The sequence below is a fragment of the Anabrus simplex genome, chromosome 1 (genome assembly GCF_040414725.1).
Source record: "Anabrus simplex isolate iqAnaSimp1 chromosome 1, ASM4041472v1, whole genome shotgun sequence".
In the NCBI taxonomy this organism is placed as follows: domain Eukaryota; kingdom Metazoa; phylum Arthropoda; class Insecta; order Orthoptera; family Tettigoniidae; genus Anabrus; species Anabrus simplex.
In genome coordinates, this window is record NC_090265.1 from 711,999,286 (window position 1) to 712,007,294 (window position 8,009).

Here is an 8,009-nt window from a genome sequence, read left to right on the forward strand (position 1 = left end):
TTGCAATTTGTCCCCGATATTGTTTATTTTATTCATTAACGACATTTCGGATGGACATGGTGGAAATGACAGGACGGTGCCGGTTCTAAATGAGATAGAGATTCCAGGGCTGATCTTTATGGACGACGTGGTTTTGTCGACTTTAACTGGGAGTGGGATGCAGCGAAGTCTAAATGCGGTGTCGGAATATGCGAAGAAATGGGTCCTGAAAATTGACGGGAATAAGTCTAAGATGATACGACGGTTAGGGTAAAATTCATGGCAACTATTTTTTTTCTTGAAGATACCCGTCCGGTTGGAAAATCTGACATATACAGACGAAAGGACAAGGTGTTAACTACATGTGTGGACAATTAATAGAACTGAAATATCGTAACACCCTGATTTTATTACGGTAATATACAGGGCAATAAGGCCTTCCCGGTTCAAAATAATGACAACACAGTACACATACACTGACTGAGCAAATGTCATGGGATAGCGGAGCACTGATGCGCTGGTGTGTTGTCTGCGCACCACACGCCCCCTGTGCCAGCGGCAGTTGTATAGGAAACCGTGTGAGCAGTGGCTGTGCATGTGACAAGTGTAACATGGAACGTCGTCGTGAGCTGACACCGTTCGAAAGGGGTACGTTGGTCGGTGCCCGACGGATGGGAAGTGCGACTTCGGAAGTGGTGCGGGAATTCGGCTTCACACGATCAACCGTCTCCACGGTGTATCGTGAATGGTTGAATGCGGGTGTCACCGTCCACAACAGACGAACAACCGGCCGTCCAGCTACCCTCGATGACCGTGACGGCGACATCTGAGACGGATTGTCAATAGTGACAGACGGGCAACCGTGCAACAAATCACGGCTCAATTCAACACAGGCCGTTATAGACACGCCTCCCAGTGGACAATCCGTAGGAACATGTAATCTATGGGGTATTTGAGCCGGCACCGCACACGGATGCCACTGTTAACCCAAAGTCATCGGGCACAACGACGCGCATTTGTCGCCAGTCACCAGGGATGTACACTGGAACAATGGCGTAACGTGATATGGTCTGACGAATCACGATTTCAACTGCACAATGCCGATGGGAGGCACCGTGTATAGCGCAGACCACATGAAGCGAAGGATCCCGTCTGCCTCGAAGGTGTGGTCCAGGGCGCTGGTGTCTCTGTTATGGCCTGGGGTGCATTTTCCTAGTATGGAATGGGCCCTCTAGTTGTTCTGGGAGAGATTTTGAATGTTGAGCTGCTCGGAGACCATCTCAACCCATTTCTGGTCTTCCAGCGCCCAGACGGTTCTGCGGTGTTTCAAGATGATAACGCGCCACCACATCGCTCCCACGTCGCCTGGGAATGGATCCAGCAACATGCAGCGGAGGTCCAACGACTGCCATGGCCACCCAGGAGCCCCGATATGAACCCTATCGAGCATATCTGGGATTTTCTGGAAAGCAGTCTCCGTGCTATGGATCCTGCACCCACGAACAGACCAGCATTGGCGGCCGATCTGCATACGATTTGGTGTCGGCTGCGTCCAGAGGACTACAAGGACTTGTTGACTCACTTCCACGGCGTCTCACTGCAGTCGCAGGGCCAAAGGAGGCCCCACACGCTATATAGGTGAATATCCCATGACATTAGCTAAGTCAGTGTAAAGTTGACATGACAAACCTGGGCCTAAATACCCTCAAAGTAGTACTGACACCACACGCTGTCAACATGTGGGAGGCGCTGAATACCATCTGCCTCAGCATTTGCCGCACCATGTGTGAATCGGGTCACCTGTCGGCGCACAGCATTAGCAATGTGCTCTCGTGTTGCAAACCGCCTACCACGTAGTGGTTCCTTAATCTTTCGAATGAGATCAATGTCACAGGTCGAAATGTCGGGAGAGTACGGTGGGTGCTCCTATTCTTCCCGTCCCCAACGTCGCAGTAGCTGCCTTACACACTCTGCTTTATGTGGTTTTGCATTGTCGTGCAGGATTATTTCACTGTTCAAAAGATACGGACGTTTCTCCCGAACGCCACCCCATACCTGTCACACCAGGAAGTCCCTGTAGTACTGTGGGGGTCACTGTTCTGGCATGTGGAACAAAGTGACAAACAATGACACCCTGACCACATACGCGACGATCACCATCAATTTGACTGGGGAAGGATTCTGACGGACCAACTGCCTCCTTTGTGATCCAGCAAGTCGCCACTCCGCGTACTGGCGTTTCAGTTCTGGTTCGTATGCCCTGGCCCAATATTTATCGATGGCGATTATTCGTAACAAGAATTGTTCGCCGTCCTTTTGCCAGCGTGCAAGGTAGTCGGAGCATATTGCATAGCGCACCCACCTCTGAACTTCCGTCAGTGAATGCGGTGCCCACCGCGTTGCGATTTTGCGCTGTTGCAGCTCATTACGCAATACCCTGTGGACGGTGCGTTTCTAGATGCAACTTGCACTCTCTAACTCCAGTAGCGTCCATCGTCTGTCCTCATCCAGGAGCTGCTCGATGACGGCACGTGCCACGTCGGTCCGCACACTGACAGGGCGTCCCGAACGTTGCTCATCACTGGTTGACACATATCCTTGCTGAAACAATCCTACCCACCGTGCTCTGTACGGTATGGTGGGGCATTATTCCCAAGGGCTTCCACTAATTCACTGTGACATTCCATCGCATTTCTCCCTCGGAGAACGGCTATTTTGATGTAAGCGTGCTGTTCAGCACGAGTGACTTCCATCTCGCACGACACTCACCAACTGACAGATTTCACAGCCCTCGCTGCGCTACTACCAGCTATCACAGAGCCGTCTGTTGTTCTGCAGACACACTGTGTCTGCAGAACTTCCACACGACACATATACGTTTGTGATTCCTTCACATATCTACAAGAAAAAATAGTTGCCATGACCTTTGTCCCAATGCCCGTAGTACTGCAGAAACATAAAGGGAGAAAATATGAAATGAAATGGATGGTCCAAGGCGAGAAGATAGAACAAGTAAATAAGTTAGAATATCAAGGAGTGTTTTAAACATAAGGCGGAGATGGGATGACCAAATAAAGAGAGCAAAGTTGAACGGTATGACAGCCCTAACAGTAGCCAAAATTTAAGTGAGAAAATTCCCTGAAATAAGTTACAAAACGTTGTGGTTAGTTTTAAGGTCAGTTGTATTGCGTAGAGTAATCTATGGTGCTGAATTATGGGGTCTAGAAGAAAAGAGGGTTATACTAGGACAAATTATGAGTAAATTTGTTAAGGCGGTAATGAGATTGCCGCAACGTACAGCGAATTCTAGGGTGGTATTAATGTGCGAGGAAGGAATAGACGTGGAATGTGTTAAAAAAGTTATCAAATATTGGATGCGTTTGAAAAGAGGTAAGGGAAGGGATGTGCTTCAGGCAGAGTACTAACAACAAAAGAAAAGCATATATGAGGGGTGCTGGTTAGCAAAAATTAAATTATACGTGGAGAGGGCGGGGATGGGGTACATGTGGGAAAAGGTCTGGAATAAGAGGGATACTAGAAGTTAGAGAGTGCTTATAAGGAGGCTTTGAAATATTCAAAGACAGAGACTGTTAGAATAAATTAGTAATAGAGGACCTCTTAGTGTTTTCAATAAGGTAATGCAACTGACAGTGTTAAATATTCGGAATGTAGATAGATTGAAGAGAAGAGACTTGCTGTGGTGGTCTATGGGTTATACAAGAATAAGGGGTGGATTAAGGGTAAGGGTAAATTCCTATGCATATTATGTGGGAAATTGAGTAACGACCTACACTTAATTAGTAGATTCAAAGATTCAGAACCGGTAAGAGGTAAACTTTTGAGTAACAGGAAGCAAGAGTTATTAGAACAAGGGGATGAACAATAAACCTTAGGGTGGGTGATTCTAGAATGGGAAAGGGGAGGGGACTTAAATATTTATGCGCGGTCAAAACATTATGTGAAAAAGTTGAAAGAAGTATGTACATAAATTTATAAGGATGTTCTAAAAGCTCAGTTTCGGTGGTGTTGTCTCATTTGTGGACATGAATATAAAAAAGGACTTGCAAGTGGTTATTTTGTATGTAGAACAGTGTGATAAGGTATGTTTAGACAACAAGTTGAGAAGTAAGGAGAAGGGGCACACGCACTCAGCAGCAGTAGAACAGCTATGGCTGAGTTAGGTGACGTAGTAGAGTAAGTCAGGTACGAAGTGTTTATAGTTTGGAAGTACTAGCTGGCTAGCTGACTCAGCCAGGATGGAGTATATACGGACGCTGGCCTCCTTGGGGTTCCTGTGTAATCAATTATATTAGTGTGGAACCACATGACCTTGGGGGCTAACTGAAGTTGAAAAGAGAATGATGGAATGCTAGAGTTTCCTTTAGTAGTGAGAGGTTATATAGGGAGAGTAGAAGTAAGTTAATAAATATGTATGGTAAGAGGTTGTATGGAGAAATGGGAGGCTTGTGGATAGGGCATAACCGGAAGAGGACGGTATAGGGCGGTATTATCCTAAATGTATGTGGCAGGGAGTCTGTAAGGGTTAATTAGAGGGTAGGACGTAGGTTGACATTGCAACAATGAAATAATAGTCGAAACATATTTCGAGAAAGGAGAGTGGGAGGCGGGGCACATGGGGAGCTGGATTTCCGCCCACGTGTGTTCTGTCGTATAAGGAATGGTGAGGAATTATTATTGTCAGCTGCTAGGGTATGTGGAGTCTTCTTTTGGGCCCAATGCGGCAGAGCCGGGCGTGTCATCCCTGAGAGGGCGTCTCCTTTTCTCACCAGGGGGTGATGACACTGCCAAACAGTAGTTATAGGGGTGGCGCCTTGCATATGGATTGGTTTTCCGCACGCGTCCGGGGCCACAAAGATAATTTAGAATTATAGGGTTTAGATTTAGGGGTGGCCCTTACATAAGGTTTGGTTATCGGCCCATTTAAGAGGTCGCATAGTAGATTTAGTTTTTTCAATGAGGGTGGCGTGTCACGTGTGGTCTGGTTTTCTGCCCGTGTGATGGGCCACATACTAGGTATTGCAGGTCAATGTTTTAAATATAGTGGTGGTCTTGCATATGAGACTGGCTATCTCCTCATGTGTGAGAAGCCACGCAGCAGTGTTTGTGTGATTTTTTCTGTTAATAATAGTTCAGTGTTGTTGGTAATAGTGGTTCATTTTTTTTTTTGGAAATTGGTATTGGGAACATGTATTTGGGCGAAAAGTCTGTAATGTTCTATAAATGATATTCAAATACTATTCCTGGAACGTTATTACCTCCGCACAATGCATTTGTACAGTGTCTGTTTCCTTCATGTGTTAAGATATAAAACTCGATTTTTCAGCTAATATTATCCCAACACTATTTCAACTATTTGAATTATATGGTAGCGTATAATTAAAGTACAGGTAGTAATACATTGTGACCAGTTGTCCCTTATTTCTTTATAGTGTCCCGTTATAGAGACGTAAAATGTACGAGACCCATATTGTCCCTTTTTTTGTAAACCAAACAGTATACTTCAAAATAGCGTGTTTAAAATTTATTTACTCTGAAAACCGTAGAAGTTAGTGGGACTTAAAGCGGATAACATTATTGTCTATTAACATTTATTTATCATAACGCTCTGATGTTGCCTGCATGGCTCAGGCGGCAGCGCGCTGGTCCCTCACAGCTGGGTTTCGTGGTTCAAATCACGGTCGCCCTTTGCGAGAGTTACGCTGGACAAAGCGGAGGAGAAACAGGTATTTCTCTGGGTGCTCCGGTTTTCCTTGTCATATTTCATTCCAGCAAAATTCTCCAAAAACATTTAATATCAACTGTAAGTCATTAATCATTGCCCAAGGGGAATCCGACAGGCTTCGCCAGTCGGCACAATTCCCAACCTCGTCGCTAGATGGGGCTTCATTTATTTCGTTCCTAACACGGACTAATGACTGGAAACAGGCTCTGGTGTATATTTCTCACGTTGTAAAGTAATTACAGTTTATTTCGTTGGCACTTAATGTAACAAACCATTGAGACAAAAGTATATCAAATGTAATTGGCAACTTATATTCCTGCATAGTGAAAACTGGCATAGCATGAATGTGACTTTTGGCGGGATGGTTATCCGAAAATTTGTGTAATGCGACAAAATGTGTGACAGAAGTGACAGGCCGCAGGCCTTGGTCGCTAAAGATACTGCGACTGTGATTTGTAGAAATAGTGTGTTGAAATAGAAAATATACCGTCAGTGACATCGTTAAAGTACGCCTTGGTCGGCGAAGTTCCTCTGTGAAATTCTGCAAATAATTCGTTCGTTGTCAATATTTGGATCACCTTAATCGTCAGCACCCTTCCATTTGTTTCACCATGGAAATGGAATCTGACGGCAAAATGCCACTTTTAGATGTTCTCGTCACCAGAAAAGAGGATGGATCTTTAGGACACAGCGTTTATCGTAAGCCTACACACACCAATAGATATCTCCACGCAGATTCTCACCTTCACTCTGCCCAGAAACATGGTATCCTTAAAACTCTGACTACCAGGGCCAGGAGGATTTGTGTAATGTCAGCTCTACAAGAGGAAATTAACACCTTGAGAACCACCTTTGAGAGCAACGGTTACAGCAGAGATTTGATCTCAACGGCTCTTAAATCGACACATAATCGGACGTCTGTTAAGAAAAAAGATATAAAAGGAACTGCTTACCTACCTTACATACATAACACGACGGATCGTATTGCTAAAACCTTACGTAGGTACCATGTACGAACTGTTTTTGGAACATCAATTAAGATTAGGCAACTCCTGCGACCAACTAGGGATAGTTTGCCTAAATTGCAACAACCTGGTATCTACAGAGTTCCCTGTACTTGTGGCAAAGTTTATATTGGGTAGACTTCAAGAACGGTATGTACTCGCATCAAAGAACATACCAGATGTATCAGACTCAACCAACCTGATAAATCAGCTGTTGCTGATCATGCCTTAACACCTGGTCATGATGTTTTGTTCCAAGAAGTGTATGTTCTTGACCGTATCAAGCAATATCGTTCAAGAATTATCAGGGAGGCGGTTGAAATACGTAAACACCCAGATAATTTCAACCGCGATACAGGCTACAACCTTAGTGAACTATGGCTACCTATTATCAGAACCATTAGAGAGTAATGCTTTACTGCTGCCATTCGTTGTCTCTATCTGGGGCTAAAATGGCGTCCCGTTTACATCTTAGAGCACCATTTCAAGTTCCTTGTTGCTTTCTCCTAGCAACCTGTTATGCTTAGTTTAATTTTCTCTGTGTGTCCTGATGAAGAAAGGCAAGGATCCTTTCGAAACTCGTTGAGTGGTTTTTTTCATTAATTACATGGCATAAGCCCAAAAATATACCTCATGAATAGTAACACGGGCCGTGAAAGTCTAAATGATAATAATGAATTATATTTATTGAAAAACAATATCAAGATCATTAGCTATTCATAGAAGGAAAAGTAATGGCTAAGAAATACTTGATCGCGATTAGACGAATCTGTAAACTTCGTAGCTCAACAAATATATGAAACAAAAAAATCGATTACGAAAACTAAAGAACAAACTACATTTAAAGATACAGCGACAATATAATTTAACTGATTCTCGCAACATAGCGAGCCATATTTCTCACAGTATTTCTCGTAACGATCGCATCTATCAAAACTTTTCCCTTATCTGATAACTTTCAAAATAAATTATTTGTTTTCAGAAGAAAAATCCCATAAAATAAGTAATGCAAATTAGGTTCAGCCACATATATATAATCAGTTTCCTTATTCTGGGTCTGTAGAGTTTCTTTTTTTTTAAGTAAATCATCGACAATCCAATTCAATTTAAGGTGATTTTGCCACAGATAACAGACGTATTTTAGAAGAATGTATAAGCCTTCCATATTATCAGGACTACAGCACATTCCAAGCTACGTATGTTGGGACGATATGAGGCAATTTAAATAAATAAATAAATAAATAAATAAATAAATAAATAAATAAATCAAACACTACTGATCT